Source organism: Ambystoma mexicanum, chromosome 3q, assembly GCF_040938575.1.
Source record: "Ambystoma mexicanum isolate Mex_15411 chromosome 3q, UKY_AmexF1_1, whole genome shotgun sequence".
Classification (NCBI taxonomy): domain Eukaryota; kingdom Metazoa; phylum Chordata; class Amphibia; order Caudata; family Ambystomatidae; genus Ambystoma; species Ambystoma mexicanum.
In genome coordinates, this window is record NC_090926.1 from 1,235,875,314 (window position 1) to 1,235,891,724 (window position 16,411).

The window sequence follows — 16,411 nt, forward strand, 5'->3', positions numbered from 1 at the left end:
CTTCTGACTGGAACTACGGATGTTTTCCCTAAAACGATGGCTACCTGTCGCCTTAGGGATCATCTATGCTTTCCCTTACCTAGCCCGCTTAGTAATCGGAGGGAGTTATGAATGGTGCCTTCTTTCGCCCTGAGTCATGCTCACTCCTTTCACACTCTTGCGTACCTGACCCTTCCCTATGCTGATCTTAGGCTGTTCTCCTCCCACCACGTCACTGTCACTCCAATCGCTCACTCCGCCTTTCCACCTCCACCCTTTGATCTTACTTCTTTTCCTACTCCTGTTCTTACTATTGCTTGTACCTCCAACTACCCCATCTCTGTTAGGGGCGTCTCCTTCTTTCCTCTCACTCCACTTCCCTGCTTCCTACTCTTCCTCTAGTTACAATCTCTGTATCACGCTATGCCAATTCTTCTACTTCTATTCTCCCACTCACTGTCGTTCTTTCCACTCTCCTTCTACTACTGGTCCTATTCCGCTACTACCGCTACCCCTTTACTGCTTTTACTTCTCCAAGACTCTCAGGGATATGGTGCCCTGCTCACCACTCTTCTATTCAAATGACCCAGGGATATGGTGCCCTGCTCATCACTATATTAACTTCTCACACTCTACCACTCTTTTCCCTCACTCTCTACTCCCACCGACTACTACCACAACCACTACTCCACTCCACTACTCCTACTCTACCTCTATTACTTACAGTCTCCACTCTCTCACACAAACACTCCACAGACTCCCTCCTTATAATAATAGCCTCTGCACTCCTTTTTGCTCTTGCCTTCTCTGGTCTCTCGGCCTCCTCCACCACCTGCTGTCTTCACCCAACTAACCCACACTTGAACACTCACACACACCTCCATATATACCACACCCTCTAGCAGAATTGGACACTTACCCAGTCCAAACACTTACCTGGCTCCAGGGGGTGTGATAGGGGAAGGATATGGGCGGGCTTAGAATGGATGGTAAACACTGGCCCTTTTCCAACATGGACCCTGCTGGGGTCCAGGGACGTTTCATGGCTCAAAGCTTGCAGGCATTTTTAAAATAGTTACATCCCTGGTGACCTAGTGGAGCTTAAGGCCTTCGTGGGTTTTTTATTTATTATTAAAAACAATCCCTGGTGGTTTAGTGGAGGCTTGTCCCAGTATGCTTCTTGCTTCTTTGGTGGATGGTGCTGTAGGTGATCCAGTACCCCTTCATTTTTTGCAGTCCTTTTCCACTTCCTCCTGTGTTAGGTAGCCGGTGCTGTGCCGGTGCTGTGCCGCTCCAGCATCCTTTAGTTTGTTGTAGACCATTGCTCTGGCATCTTCCTCGCAGCTGCTGTGCTGCTTCACCTGCCTGGACACCACCCTCACCGCAGGTAAGGAGGGGCGGGGGGCGTCTGCCTACACTCAGGCACTCATGTTGATTTGGGGTGGGCTCCACTCACTCGCCTTGACAGGGCCACAATGCTGGCCCTCTTAGACTGGTGGTATCCAGGCATTTTAGTTATTGATTTAACTGGAAACCATTTCATTGGGGTCCCATATCGTTGCAAGTCCTTCGAACCCAAACTGCACACATTGGTTTCAATGTAAAAGTCACTGAAAGTTTTAATAAATACAGAAAAAAATATATATATATAACTCTTACCCCAATGCATCATCAAGGCATCAGACAAAGGTCGGAATATTGTACTGATGGATAGGGCACAGTACATTCACGAAGCCAACAGACAATTGAATGATAAAACCTGTTACGAAAAACTGCCTGAGAATCCTATCAAAGACTTGCAATTGAAAGTATAAGATTTTCTAAAAAAATGGACAAAGAAGGGGATATTAGAGGATCAAGAAATCAAGTTTCTCTACAAACCATATTCAACTATCCCGACTATATACTTCCTTCCAAAAGTCCACAAATGCAACAAAAGACCTCTGGGCAGGCCGATCGTCACACTAACAGGATCACTTCTAGAAAATATGTCTAAATACATTGATGAGACACTCTTCCCATTTGTACTGTCCCTATCGTCCTATTTAAGAGACACAAAGGATTTTTTACTCAAAATCAACAAGTTACTGTGTGAACCGAACTATATCCTGGCGACAATAGACATAGTATCATTGTATGTTTAAGGGCCTGTGCATACTATCTAAACACCAGATCACTGAATTACACCAGACATTCAGAGATGATCCTGGAAATGATCCGTCTGTGTCTGACCAACAATGTATTTCTATTCAATCAGAAATACTTCAGGCAAAAACAAGGGACGGCGATGGGCACTACTTTTGCCCCCTCATATGCTAATTTAGCTATGAGGTACTGGGAAAAGTATGAGGCTTTTAAAGAAGAACATGAAACGTTTACAGATAAGGTGGTAATGTAGCATCGTTACATTTATGACCTTTTTATTATATGGCAAGGAATGTCTATGGAATGGAGAGATTTTGTCAGACAGCTGAACATGAATAATTTCAATCTCAAGTTCACAGAGACACATAGCTCTGAGAAGGTGGTTTTCCTTGACCTAACGGTCTTTATAGAAGTTGGGAAAGTGAAAAGCTAACTGTTCAGAAAACTCAACGGAGTGAACATGCCACTACATGCAAACAGTGCACACTGTAAAAACCTGATCTGGAGTATTCCCTACGGAGAATTCATTCGATTGAGAAGAAACTGCACTAAGATCGAAACATATGACAATGAAACTAGGATCACTGCCTGGGGATTCAACAAACAGTGCTAACCCAAACAAGTAATTAAACGGGCATATGTGAAGGCACGAAAACGAGAAAAGATGACAATACTTTTCAATTCAAAGGATGTAAATAAACTCAAAGAAGCAAAGAGATGGCACGGCTGATACTAACATATTGACAAACAACCAAAACAGTGAGAAATATTCTAAAGACGTATTGGCATCTACTCATGATTGATACGGATCTACATGACATACTTGGACCGTATCCTAATTTCTCCTTTCGGAAATGTAAATCCATAAAAGAAACGCTAGTGAGTAATTACAAGGCACCTGAACCCAAAAAGAATACATCTATGTGGCTGAGACAAATAAATGAGGGTTTCTTTACATGCTCTAAATGCAAGATATGTAAGTTTGTGGACGAATGCTCCACGTATGTCCACCCATTCTCAACAAAACTCTGACTATCACTAAGAAAATTACTAGTGAGTCTGAATATATTGTGTACGTTTTAAAATGTACTTGCAAAAAGTGGTACATAGGGAGCACCAAATGCATATTAAAAATACAGATCTTTCAACATACTAGAGCTATAAAAAATAGAGATTACACATACCCGATAGCCAAACACTTTTGGGAGGAACATGAAGGAAAGCTGCGTGACTTTTCATTTTTTGGACTGAAACAAATAAACATTAGACCGAGGGGAGGAAATAGGGAAAAACTATTGAGACAATACAAAACACGTTCCAATATAGACTTTGAGAGTAAGGCCCCTTCGGGACATAATATCGACGAAGAACTTTATACATACCTAGGAGAGTGATGATAATCTGTGCCTGAATCTGAGACATATATAGAGACTTGAATTAGACCCATGTTCTTCCCATATAGAATCTCAAAGTTCTTTTGAATTCCCAAGACTATGTAAGAAAACACAAAGGGTGATGAAGGAAAAGTGTGCACCTTGACTATGGGAGACTAGTTTTCTATTCTTTGGAATTCAGTATTTTTTGGAATGGCCACTCCAGATTCACATTCAGACTTCTTTAGCACATTTCTATTTCTAACATGTGCTTTACTCTCTTCCAGCTGTGTCAGATATTACTATTTTAATACCTCCCGCCAATTGGGACAATTGACAGGCGCCTTTTAAACCATGTTTAATGGCACTTAATTGAACCTGTGTACATTTGGCCTAGTATGTTGGGCCCCGCAGAATGATATAGTAGGTGCTCCCAGGATTATGGCTCTGAACACTATAAGCCAGAGGATAGTTTATTAGCAATTATTATGCGCATGGGTAAACTGTGAGCAGTCCATTGATGGCATTGTGTTCTAGTACCACACACTTGATTCCAGTTACAAAGGTGGTACTACAGAGAGGCATCACTTATTTTAGAAGTGTATTTAGACGTTGCTCAATGAATTTGTGTGAATGCATACTTACAGTATACATTGCGGAACCAGTTTGGATCGAGCACTGTGCACTTTACAGTGGAAGACACACAGCAATTGAGAACGGTCCAAATCGGCTACATTGTACATGAGTAGTGTATACTATATAGTGGATTGTGTCTGTATATTAGATCATTAGCCAAATGTAGCTGCACTATGCACTTTTGAATCAAGTGTAAATTCGCTGTTGTGGAATATGCAGAATCATCGCAATTTATACTCTATTGCGACATGTAACCATATAACGGATTGACTCGAGAGTCATTGAACAAATACGTCAGCACCATGCACTTTATATCTCAGTTGGCATATTAATGCACTATGCACTCTATGTACCTGTTTAGACACTGTACGACAGATTGATAGATTGTACTGTCACTGGACAAATGCGTTGGCACCATGCACTTTATGCCCGAGTGGGAATAACAATGCACAATGCACTTTAAAATGGGCCATGAATATGGATTGTAGATTGGATAGACTCACTACATTTGGCATCTTATTTAGTCACAACCCGACAGAAATAGGCACCACGCACTTTATGCCTAAGTTGGAACAACAATGCACCATGCACTTTACAATGGGCTACGAATGTGGATTTCATATCTGATTGATTGCATTTTGCACTTCATTAAGCCACTACTTGACAGAATTGGTATGATCTTGTTTGGTGCATTTCAATCTAGGTGTAGATTCATATACAAGCCACGTATCCACATTTGTACTACAGCAGAGATAAGATCTGTAGGCAAAATGGCACCATCGGAAAGGTCGGGAGACCATTCTTAGTGAAATGGTTGTGTTAAAGTCAGTGAGAGAACAGTCCTCTCTCTATGTACATGAAAATGAGAGACTGCGGTGTTCAAGTACGTGCCTTGAACGTGGGGGAAACCATGTGAACAAGCTACAGGCAGTAGCGAGACGCGTCATCCGATAGATGGCCTCCCGTGATTGTATGCTGGGCACGGGTTGCAAGCCCACAATTTTTAAATATGATGTTTTGGAACAATAAAGGATTGATTTTTTAAACAAGAAAACTTTTGTCTCGCAACTTTTGAATGAGGAAACCTTGTCTTCATTGGAACCTAGAGCCCTGATTCTGCGAGTGCGGCTCAACTTCCACCAAGGTTTTGGTGGAGCAAAGAATGATTATATATATATATATATATATATATATATATATATATATATATATATATATATATATATATATATATATATCAAAGAAAGAAAAACAAGAAAAAAGCTAATCAAAGCTTTTTTAGGCGGCACTCTTCTCCCAAGTAAAAATACACCAGATGCAAAAAAGGAACTCCATCACACGTCCTTTATTTTGCCAGAAAAACACGGTGGACGAGCAGTTTCAGGAGGGAACAAACAATTACGCGTTTCACCCTTCCGGGATTGTAAACATAGAAGACAGGTATCTCCATTTAACATTTCTCTGATGTTGTAGTCCTTCTTCACTTTCATGTGAAAAATGCATCTGCACTTAACCTGGTTAACATGGGTGCCATATTGGAAATGCTTTCTTACAACGTGTATTGCCAACTTTCTCGCACATCTTGTGCTTACATCATTTCATTTGCTTAAGAATTTCATTTATATAATTTTTATTTTTAAACAAAAACTTAACGTGACTGAAGTTAAAATCAAAATCACATAAATAGATAATCTTTGTTTGAATTCACAAGTGCATATGATATATTTGGAACACCACATCTTTTTAAAATTGGCAGTTTGTGAATAACTGATCCTGCATGGAGACTACCTTAACATTATTGCCATAATATTAGCATAGAGTAATTAATATTCATATTGTGTTGACAATTTGACCATGCTCTATCCGAATCCTTCCATTGTTATTTGCTGATGGATTATATTAGCCATGTAGTCCATAGTGCTTTGTCATGACCGTAAAGTGCATAGTGCTTTATCATGACCTTAAAGTGCATAGTGCTTAAAGTGCACGGTGCTTGAAATTAAAAGCAATGTTATAATTTTGCACTTATTTTACACAGTTTACACAGTTGTCATGACCGTAAAGTGCATAGTGCTTTATTATGACCTTAAAGTGCATAGTGCTTAAAGTGCACGGTGCTAGAAATTAAAAGCAATGTTATAATTTTGCACATATTTTACACAGTTCCTAATTGCTCTCCATTGTTGGTATATAGATATGCAATATAAGGATTGATAATGGTCTTAAATTAAATGGGCTGTCATGTTGGCCTGGTTTATCGGTTGTCTTTGTATGAGGAAAGAAAAGATTAGTAGAAAATAATAATTAAATGCTATTATCCATATTTGCCTCAATAAAGTGCATAGTGCTTACAATTTGTGTGGCATATAATTAGTACATAACTTTCATTAATTTTTTCTTTTAAAAGCCAGTAATGACAAAGTTCCATAAATTTGATTAAATTTGATTTTAGCATTTCAGAACTAGTGTCCAAAACATTAGATCAGTCCCATTATGTAGCTATTCGATTCTAAGAATTATATTCTTTAAGGGTGTTATCTTTAGTTGATTTTTTGTTCGTCATATTTCCAGGATCTGCGCAATTAGAAAATGCAAAGATGTCTGAGACATGGACTAATAGATGCTAAAAGTGGAGACCTGTAATTGTCACATATATTACAATGGCCCTCATTACGACCCTGGCGGAAAGTGACTGACCGGACCGCCACAGCGTAAATAGCGTTTCCGCCATTGCACGATGGAGCAAAGTGCGGCCCATTCCGACCCATCGGGCACGAGCACCACGGCATGGCGGAAGTGCAAAGTCCGCGATGGCGGAAATGACCCCAAAACGGCCCACACCGCCGCCGTACGGCGCCCTAGGTGCAATACCGCCACCCATCACAGCGGACATCGCAGTGTGCGCCTACCGGAAAGTACGGTGACCGTAAATATACGGAAACGGAAGTAAAAACATGGGCCCGGAACGGGAAACATCCCGCCGTACACCTATAAAACCACAAAAACCACACAACCACTAAAAACACTACCCTGAGACACACCCCAACCCGTCATCCACCCTAGCGAAACCAAGAAAAATGGGAAAAGTAGCGAAGAAAGCGTGCGACCGCAAGCGGCAGGTCCACTTCTCCCGTGAGGAACTCACCGTGCTAACAGAGACCCTCCAGGAGAATGCTGCCGTCGTCTTCTCCACGCAAATGACCAGGACGGCACTTGCGAACAAGAAGGCCATATGGGCTCTGGTGGCACAGCGGGTAAGTGCGGTGGGGACCGCACCCCGCAACCCACAGCAATGCAGAAAGCGATGGGACGACCTGCGGATACGCGTCCGCAGCATACTCTCTGCCAACCGCAACATTGCCACAGCCACCGGGGGAGGTCCTGAATCACCCATCAAGTTGACCCCCTGGGAAGAAATCTGTGCCTCCACCATCGGAATGGAGAGCATAGAGGGAGTCGGAGGGATGGAGAAAGGAGTGCAGACATCCGAAGATTCAGGTAGGTGGGCCAGATAAAACAATGCTAAATCCACAATGTCCAATCATGTGAAGTACCATGTGTCCACATAGTGCAACAGAAACACATGTCCAGGAGAACGTCCACACACATCGGCCTGATAGCGCACTTTAAAACTCACAATAAATACATAAATAATTAAAAACCCCTAAAACACCCACTACACGTGCAGCAGGCACACCCTAACTGCAGGCTGCCAAACAACTGCACCCTCACTCCACACACAAATGAAAGCACCTCCAAGGCCCCGACCCAAATCACCCTCAGGTACCACCCCAATGCATGTGATACAATGCCATTCCAATACCCACAGACCCATTAATAACCCTCACCCTCCTTTACTCCACCACAGGGTCCGATCCAAACGATGAGCATCAGGACACCCCTACCAGCACACCTGCAAAGAGGGCCAAGACCAACGGCCAAAGACCCTCCACCTCAGCTGCACGCATCAAGACACGGCAGCAGCACAAATCAGGTGGCAGCACAGAGGAGGGAACATCAACAGGCACCCCAGCAGCCAGCATGCCCACAACACCACCACCACAGGTCCCCCCAACGGATGCCACAGAAGGCACTGCCTCTGGTGGCAGCAGCACCATAGGTGACACCCCATTGATGGCAGCATGCTCCGACACAGAAGACGGGGATGTCAAAGTCAGATCCATCCATGACCTGTCCCAATCCCCCTGTCTGTCCCATCCCGTACAACATGAGGATACCACGCAGGGGCACCCACAAGACGACGACTGGCCATCCCCCACAAGCCCTGTGGCAAGGCAACATGAGGTCAACAGCCCCTCTGTGACACCCCCGCAAATGGCCATGGCCCAGCAGAGGCAACAGTCCCTCGACCAGTTAATCGTGCAACAGCAGCAACTGGCCACGCTCCTCAAGGACCATGCCGATGAATGTGGGGGCACTAAGGCAGACATAGAAACATCAACTGAGACACTTAGGGCAGAAATGGAGAGAAGTACAGAGACACTAAGGGCACAAATGGAGAGTGGCACCGAGAGCCTGAGAGTCCAAATGGAGAGAAGCACCGAGAGCCTGAGGGGGGAACTGCATGCGACGTCCAAAGACGTATGTGCCGAACTTGCCGCAGTGCGCCGTGTGCTCACTGAGCTCTCACAAACCCTTAGGGACATGCATGGACGTGAGCAGGCAGAGACATCATCCGTTGCAGGTTCCGTCCAGGGCAGCCCCCAACGTAGATCTGGGAGGAACCTGCGCTCCACAGGCAGGGGTGCCCCTGATACCCGCAGAGGGGGCTTGCAATAGCGACAGCCCACTGACAATGAGCATCTTTGGACACTGGTGTTCGGGGGGGAGGTAGGAGGGTGGAGGGGGTGTGTTGGGCTCACTTGGGTGGCGGGTCGATAGGGTGTTCAACATGATATCACATATGCCATAAACAGTGCACGATCAACCAATGAGATGTGTGGACAATGATCTTTGTGTACTAGGCCATCATAGGCGTACAGTCCATATTGTGCATGTACCAGACACACACAGTGCCACGAGTCCCGTGTCCATGTATCAGCCACCAGGCGTGAGTGCTAGAAGCATGCATCAATGAGATGCTGACGAATGTCACGGCCCTCCGGTGCCTCGCAGACTCCTTGAGGTGCTGCCACATCCCCACCCTCATCATGACCATCTTCAGGTGCTTGCAGTTCTGCGTCAGGGGGCATGGGCACATTTCTACGTACGCACATGTTGTGGAGCATGACACATGCCATGACCATCTTTGCAACCTTCTCATGGCGGTACAGGAGTGCCCCGCCAGACCTGCTGAGGCAGCGGAAACGAGTCTTCAGTAGGCCGAATGCCTGTTCAATGACTACACGGGTACGTGAGTGGGCATGGTTGTAGTCCTCCTCATGCTGGTCCCGTGGGTTCCGGACTGGTGTGAGGAGCCATCTCTTCAGTGGATACCCAGCATCACCTGTATGTGGACGATAAACGTATGATGTGGAATGCCATTGCTACGTACGCACACCCCCCCCCCTTCCTGCCAGGTCATTGCCGCATCACATACCCCACATCATCATGCATGAAATGAGACTCACCGAGTAGCCAGGATCTGTTCCCTGCGTGTCGCTCCATGTAGCGTGGTATAGTAGAGTTCCTCAAGACCATAGAATCATGGGTTGATCCAGGGAATCTGGCACAACAATGTGTAATGATCCTGTTGGAGTCACACACCATTTGTACATTCAGGGAATGAAATTGTTTTCGGTTGCGGTACTGGGCCTCCATGGCATGTGGGACGACCAATTCCACATGGGTGCAGTCGATGGCACCAATGCAACCCGGTATGCCGGCAAGTGCATGGAATCCCACTTTTGTGTTGGTAATATCCTGCTCCGAGCGTGGTAGAGAGATGTAGTCGTCTGCGTGCTGCAGGAGGGCATCGAGCACTTGCAATAGTGTCCGTGAGAACAGTGGCTGAGAAATGCCATGCAACTGTCCGACTGTGTGCTGGTAGGTGCCTGTGGCCAGGAAGTGGAGTACAGACACCACCTTCAGTAGGGGTGGGATGGCGGTTGGGCTATCTATCATGCTGACAAGGTCAGCCTGTGTCATGTCCACAATGGCGGCTATGGTGTCCCGGTCCAAACGGTAGAGGGTGTGGATCTGCTCATCAGTGAGGTTGAACGGATGTGCTCGGAGGCGTGGGATTGCGGGCTGCCTGCGTGGTGGTAGTGGCTGTGCTGGCGGCCCTTGCTGGCCCTGCCTTGGCCTCCTCCTCCTCCTGCGTCTCCTCCGTGCGGCCGGTTGTAGTTGGTGTTCGTCTTCTTCTTGGAGTTGGAGTACTTGCAGTGCTATCAGGTCCCCCAGGGCCAACATCGCGAGTCCTGCCGGTAGCATTTCGGAGTGGGTGTGGTTGTGGGAGGAGACTGGGTGTGCAATTTATGTGTTTTCAGGCTGTATGGCCTCCACCTGTGGTGATTCATTCCACCTGTGCAAGCTGCTCTCCCCTTTGGCCGAGCACGTCCCGCACACAACGCTGCAATTCGAGGAATGGCATCTTGCTATTGCAATCATGTATTTGTACCCGATGGCCGTGTAACATTTGTTGATATGTACATTCGGCTATGGTCCCATTGTTTCACATACAATCTTTGCAGTCGCGAACAGACTTGTGATGGGTCAGTGGAACGTAGTACTCGAGTAACGGTGGGCCCTCATGCATCACTGTACCGAGTTGCACCGACGGGCGGGGCGTCCCATTTGTGGGTGAAGGCAGTTGCCATTTTCACACACAGCCGCACTAGATGGATTAATTTGTGATTTCAAACGGCCACAGATGCCTTTTCGACGTGATGTTGCAAATGAGGAATTCGAAGGGCGGCGCTTTCGGTTTCCAGCTAGCGGCGAGGAGATGCCCACAGGTCTGACTGCAAATATAACGTTCTATTGTTCAATGTCCTTGAGACAGGGGCCATGGCGAGGATGCAATGATTGATATGAATAGTTTGGGATGCGCAATAGCGACGTGGGCGATGAGGCCGGACGTTCCCAAATACATGTTACTTCACAACACTGGAATTACGGGCTGGGGCACTGTGGATTTTGCAGGCTGCATAACGCACAGACTCAATGGATATTTCTAATGTTATGTGAGTAAATATTCAGGCGATTTTATACCGGGATGAGGGAATGATGAATGGATGCATGGGCAGGTGATTTGATACAGAGTTTGCCATGTACAGGGCTTCTTGGAATCTATCCGCCTCCCCTGCGCTATGTGATGCAGGGCTGCCATAGTGGGACCATCGTCTATCTGGCCTTGTTGAGCCCTCCCTGTCTCGACGCGCCTTCAGAAACTTGTGTCCATGCACGTTAACATTCCCATCTGATGGATTCTGTTTTCACAGACGCATGCACAGGTACACTCGTTTGTGATGGTGTTTACACCTCGATATAGATGGTTATGAGTCGCAAGTGGTTTTGGGGTGGTGATGATCCTTTGGAGTGGGCTAGCATGCATATGGCTGTGGATTTAGTGTGATCATTGAAGTGAGTAGTTCGAATGTAGTTCTGATGGCCATTCTGTTCTTTTTCTTTTCTTTTGGTTGACAGGTATCTCCTCCCCTTTTGCCACTGCCATCTGTATGCCACTCCTGCAGATGGCTTTTACTCCCGACACCTGCTGCTTCGTGTTAATCAGTGGAGCAGCATTACGATCTTATGGGACGATCGCCAATGGGCCACATGCCCTTACGCAGTACTAGTGGCTCGGAGCAACATTTCGGCCTTTCAGCTGGACTAGTGCCTCCCCATTGGGACGGCCCTGCGGTTCTGTGCGCTTCCATGTTGCCTTTTCGTACGTGAATGTGGCTCTGTGTACCATGATGGAACAGGGCGTCACACAAGTAGTAGCTGGTCATTTCTTGCGGATGCAGCCCACAATGGTGATATGTGTTTTGGAGTTCATGGCCTAATGGCTGTATGGGCTTGGTGATTTTGTTGTGCATTAAATTTCTATTCTGATATGGGCCGTGTAGCGTTCTTCTTTGCGAGTGATGTGGCATATTCCTATTCGGGGAGCGATGTATTGTGAGGAGATCTGCATTGGGTTCCAGCTTCGGAGTTTAGTTGCGTGGTACTGTGCTGGGCGCGTTTGCCTACGAAGCCCAGTGAGGTCAGGGATGGGGGCTGCCAATATGACTGTTTGAATGTTGTCATGCTCAGGGGCGGGGGATTGGGTTTTGTGTAACAGATGCCGGTCAGCCAGGTGGACTGGTGGAATGATGTGATTTTCGGAATATTGCTGGTCACAGGTGCCTGTGTTTGCGTGCGTTTCTGGGGGGGGGGACTGTGGTCATGTCCATTGGAATGGCTTCTGTATTCGTGCCATCTGTGCCCTGCAGCTCCCATTGGCCCCTCTTGTGATTCTTTTGTTCGTTGGCATGCATGGGTGACTTGTACATTTCACTGGTTGCATTGTGACTTCATTGCACCTACGGGGAGTTGTACTTTGTGGGCAGGGAGCGGTGTACAGGCACTCAGTGGGGCCGTTTACGGTTGATTCGCGATGCCGTACTTCTCACCATGGCGGAATGGTACTTTCCGCCATGCTTGATGGCGTTAGGTACATGTCCGCTAGGGTCGGAATTCGCGTACCCTTGCGCTATGGTGGTATTTACGGTTTGGCATGGCGCGCGCGCGCGTACTTGGTGCAGTTAGCGTTGGCGTTCACTACGGTGTCGCTAATGGCTTCGTACTTTGCGGTGACGGGTCATAGTCGCACCGAGCGCTATTCGATGGCGGTATTGCATTTCCGCCATCGTTTTTCGATTTCCGCCAGGGTCGTAATGAGGCCCAATGTATTTAGGAAAGCTCCTTAAAAAATTATTAAAACCGTATATTTTGCAAAGTTGTATACAAAAATTAGTACTTGTTTAAAACCAAATATCTTGTTCAAGAAAGGATATTATGGATACATATAGACACTGAATGGGAAGACATTTATAAACACAGCTTGTTCCTAGAATGTTCTATTCTCCCACAAAAGTATAGAGTTCTTCATCTTTGTTGTGACCTCCCGGGTTCTTAGTATGGTAATCAACAATGAATTTGCATTCTGTTTGTTGCAATTTTCTTTCCCGATTGCCGCCTCTCGGATGTGGGGATATTTTATCTATTCCAAAATATTTTAAAGAAGATATATCCCCATTGTGCTTTTCTTCAAAATGTTTTGCGAGAGGATAAGATGGATCTTTGTTTTTGATGGCTCGAAGGTGTTGCAACACGCAGAGTTTTACTTCCAACTTTGTGCTTCCGATATACCGGAGGTTACAGTCACATGTAATTACGTACACTACGTAAGATGTTCAACAGGTGATGTGTTTAGTTATTGTTATCTTTCTCTGTGTCCGAGGGTGTATATAATGTTTGAGAGAAATCCCATATTTGCAAGCTTTGCACTTGGTACATTTGTAGAACCCATTTTGGTTGCTTGCTAACCACTGTGTTGTAGATTGAACAGGGGTTACAAATAGACTTGGCGACAATTCTGATTGTAATGATTTGGCTTTTCTGAATGTCGCACTTGCATTTGGCTGGATGTGCTTTTTTATGTCCAAATCTCTCTTTAGTATTGACCAGTGTTTACCCATAATTTTTTGGATTTCTCTGGCCCCGTTGTTGTACGTTGTGATAAACCTTATATTGTATATATCTATTTTAGTAAACATTTAAATAATAAATAGTAAGGTGGACTAGAGCTTAGAAGCTGAAGAAAATAATGAATAAAAGTAAAAGGGAGAGAGGGAGATGTAGGTACAAGGGAGGAGGAATATAACAAAAAAGGAAAAATCACCTCAGATTTCATTGAGATCACTTGAGGAGGAAATGGTTAAAAAAAGCTGTTTTATAGAAATTGCTTACTGGGAGGGCTGCAATGAGTTGGATTTGAGGTCAGATGGCTTGCAGAGAGATGTCTGCAATCAGCTGGGTTTGCGTTTAGAAAGATTTGGTTTGTGGTGGGTTGGCTTACATTGAGGTGGCTGCAATGAGTTGGATTTGAGGTGAGATGGCTTGCAGTGAGGTGGCTGAAATGAGTTGGGTTTGAGGTGAGATGGCTTGCAGTGAGGTGACTGAAATGAGTTGGGTTTGAGGTGAGATGGCTTGCAGTGAGGTGGCTAAAATGAGTTGGGTTTAAGGTGAGATGTCTCATGATGAGAAGACTGAACTGAGTTGGGTTTGAGGTGAGATGGCTTCCAGTGAGGTGGCTGCAACGACTTGGGTTTAAGGTGAGATGACTTTCATGGCGATGTCATACATCTGGTTACTGACAAGCATGTTGTTGGTGTTTAACCCAGTAGGTTTTACTGCATTTTAGACTATTCACTGCATAATTCCTGGGAAAAACAAGAATTGCGGGTGAGGGCGATGAAGTGGGTGAGAGGTTTGGCGGCGCATAGACCTCATCAATAGCGACCAATCTTCAGAGCACTCGGATGGAAACATGCCCATTAGTCACGAAAGAGAGTTCCACGAATGTCTCCTTCACTTACAGCCATTCTCCCTTCATACCCCTGATTCTGTGCAATATCAAAATTAAACAGAGTTTCTCAACAAGACAGCAGCAGCACACTTGGAGCAAATGCATAGATTGGGGTTTTCAGCAAAGTGTCTGTTTTGCAACACAAGCGGGAAGGACATACACTAGCTCCACGCCTTACTTTCTACACTGAGCTGGTGGGCATTCCTGTGAGAGGCCTTTCTTGCTCATGTCATCCTCTACTGTCCCTAGTGAAGGGCTAGGGCCATCATTCACATAAAGCCTTTTCCTCACATGCGCCTTGGTTCTATCTGCCCATCTGAGAAGTTTCAGGGGCCTGACTACCAAACTCGTCCCCTGGTTCTTCTTCCTCCATGGTTGTCTCCTCCCTGGTATGCCTCTGCAAAAACGTATTCAATAAATGTTATTCTGCATGGTTTTATCAAGCCAACCCCAGCCTCAGAATCTGAATCCTGTGACAAGAATGACACGGTAACTGCATAGCCGACTACCGCTGATTGCAACTTCTCTATCATACAGCTCCACTGACTCAGGAACTTGACTTGGGAACCACAGAATCTCAAATAATCATCCTTTACAAGGGTCTTGGGGTCCCTTTTGCATTGGTATGGCATCGCTGGAACCTACAATGGTGGCACACGGGCACAGTGATTGCCACTAGAAATTCCCTTTGCAGAACCCACACTTTGGACCAAGGATATTGCTCTGCCGACGCTCCAGCACTGTTGGCGAGGCCTTGCCCAAGTTGAATCTTCATCGCTGGGTCCCATCTTTATCATCAAAGGTTCTTCTGTAACTTGACCTCCAGAAGCAACTCCTTTTTTCAGAAGGTAACTCCAGTTAAGTTGCAAACTACTAGGCAGCCACAGAAGATCACTCGCCACCTTAATTCTACACAAATACACAGCACACTACTTCGTACTCCCCAAGAGTCAGTCGTCACTGGCTAGTGGGGAGTACACATTTTGCACCCTGTTAATTCTTTTGCCCTAAAGACTGCCCAAATCTATACTAACTGGTCTCCCTTGGTCTCCCTTGGTCTCTTTCTGAACTACTTTAGTACAAGTCTACTACTTACCCGAGGTTGCATTTTCCCTTATAGGAAACCGTTTCAAAGAAACCATTTTTACTTAACTGTTAAGTGTCGCATTCATTTTATGATGTTTACTTGCCTATAAGCGTAGTGATTATCCCTTGCATTTTATTGCATACATGTTATATTTTTTATAAATATGTAGTGTGCTGACATTCTCACATTTGGTATTTATTTACTTAGTTTATAGTGTACCTATTGAATACCGCACTCCTAAAAGTGGGCCAGTGAGGCCTCTGCCACACTATCACTTAGAGATCCTGGTGAGCTTGAGGGAATCACTGGTACCCACGTCAGGAAGGCATAACCAAAGACCCAGAACACAGGGTTTAAGAAAAAGCTCCCTAACAGCTGATGCTCAGCAGTGTGGATACTGGTTTCAGGACTCGGTGAATACCTGTGAGAGACCTACATAGAACGTTTACAAAACAGATTTACCTACTATGAGCATTACTATAAAAATGGAAGTGTTCACTGTTTAAGCCAAAAACAAATTCAAAGTTGACAAGCTGAAATGATCGAAAGGGAACTAGGTTTGCCTGGCACAATGGCTGAGATAATATAAGGCATTTCCCAATTCCAAGACAAGTTCTCTGCAGGGGGGGAGGACTCATCAGAGCCTGCTTCTCT

The 16,411-nt window shown here is 45.5% G+C and overlaps 1 protein-coding gene across 1 annotated transcript in view; it reads left to right on the top strand.

Moving 5' to 3' along the window:
- Positions 1-16,411, top strand: part of LOC138447811 (small integral membrane protein 44-like) — a 110,139-nt gene that overhangs the window by 27,272 nt on the left and 66,456 nt on the right. The window lies entirely within an intron of this gene.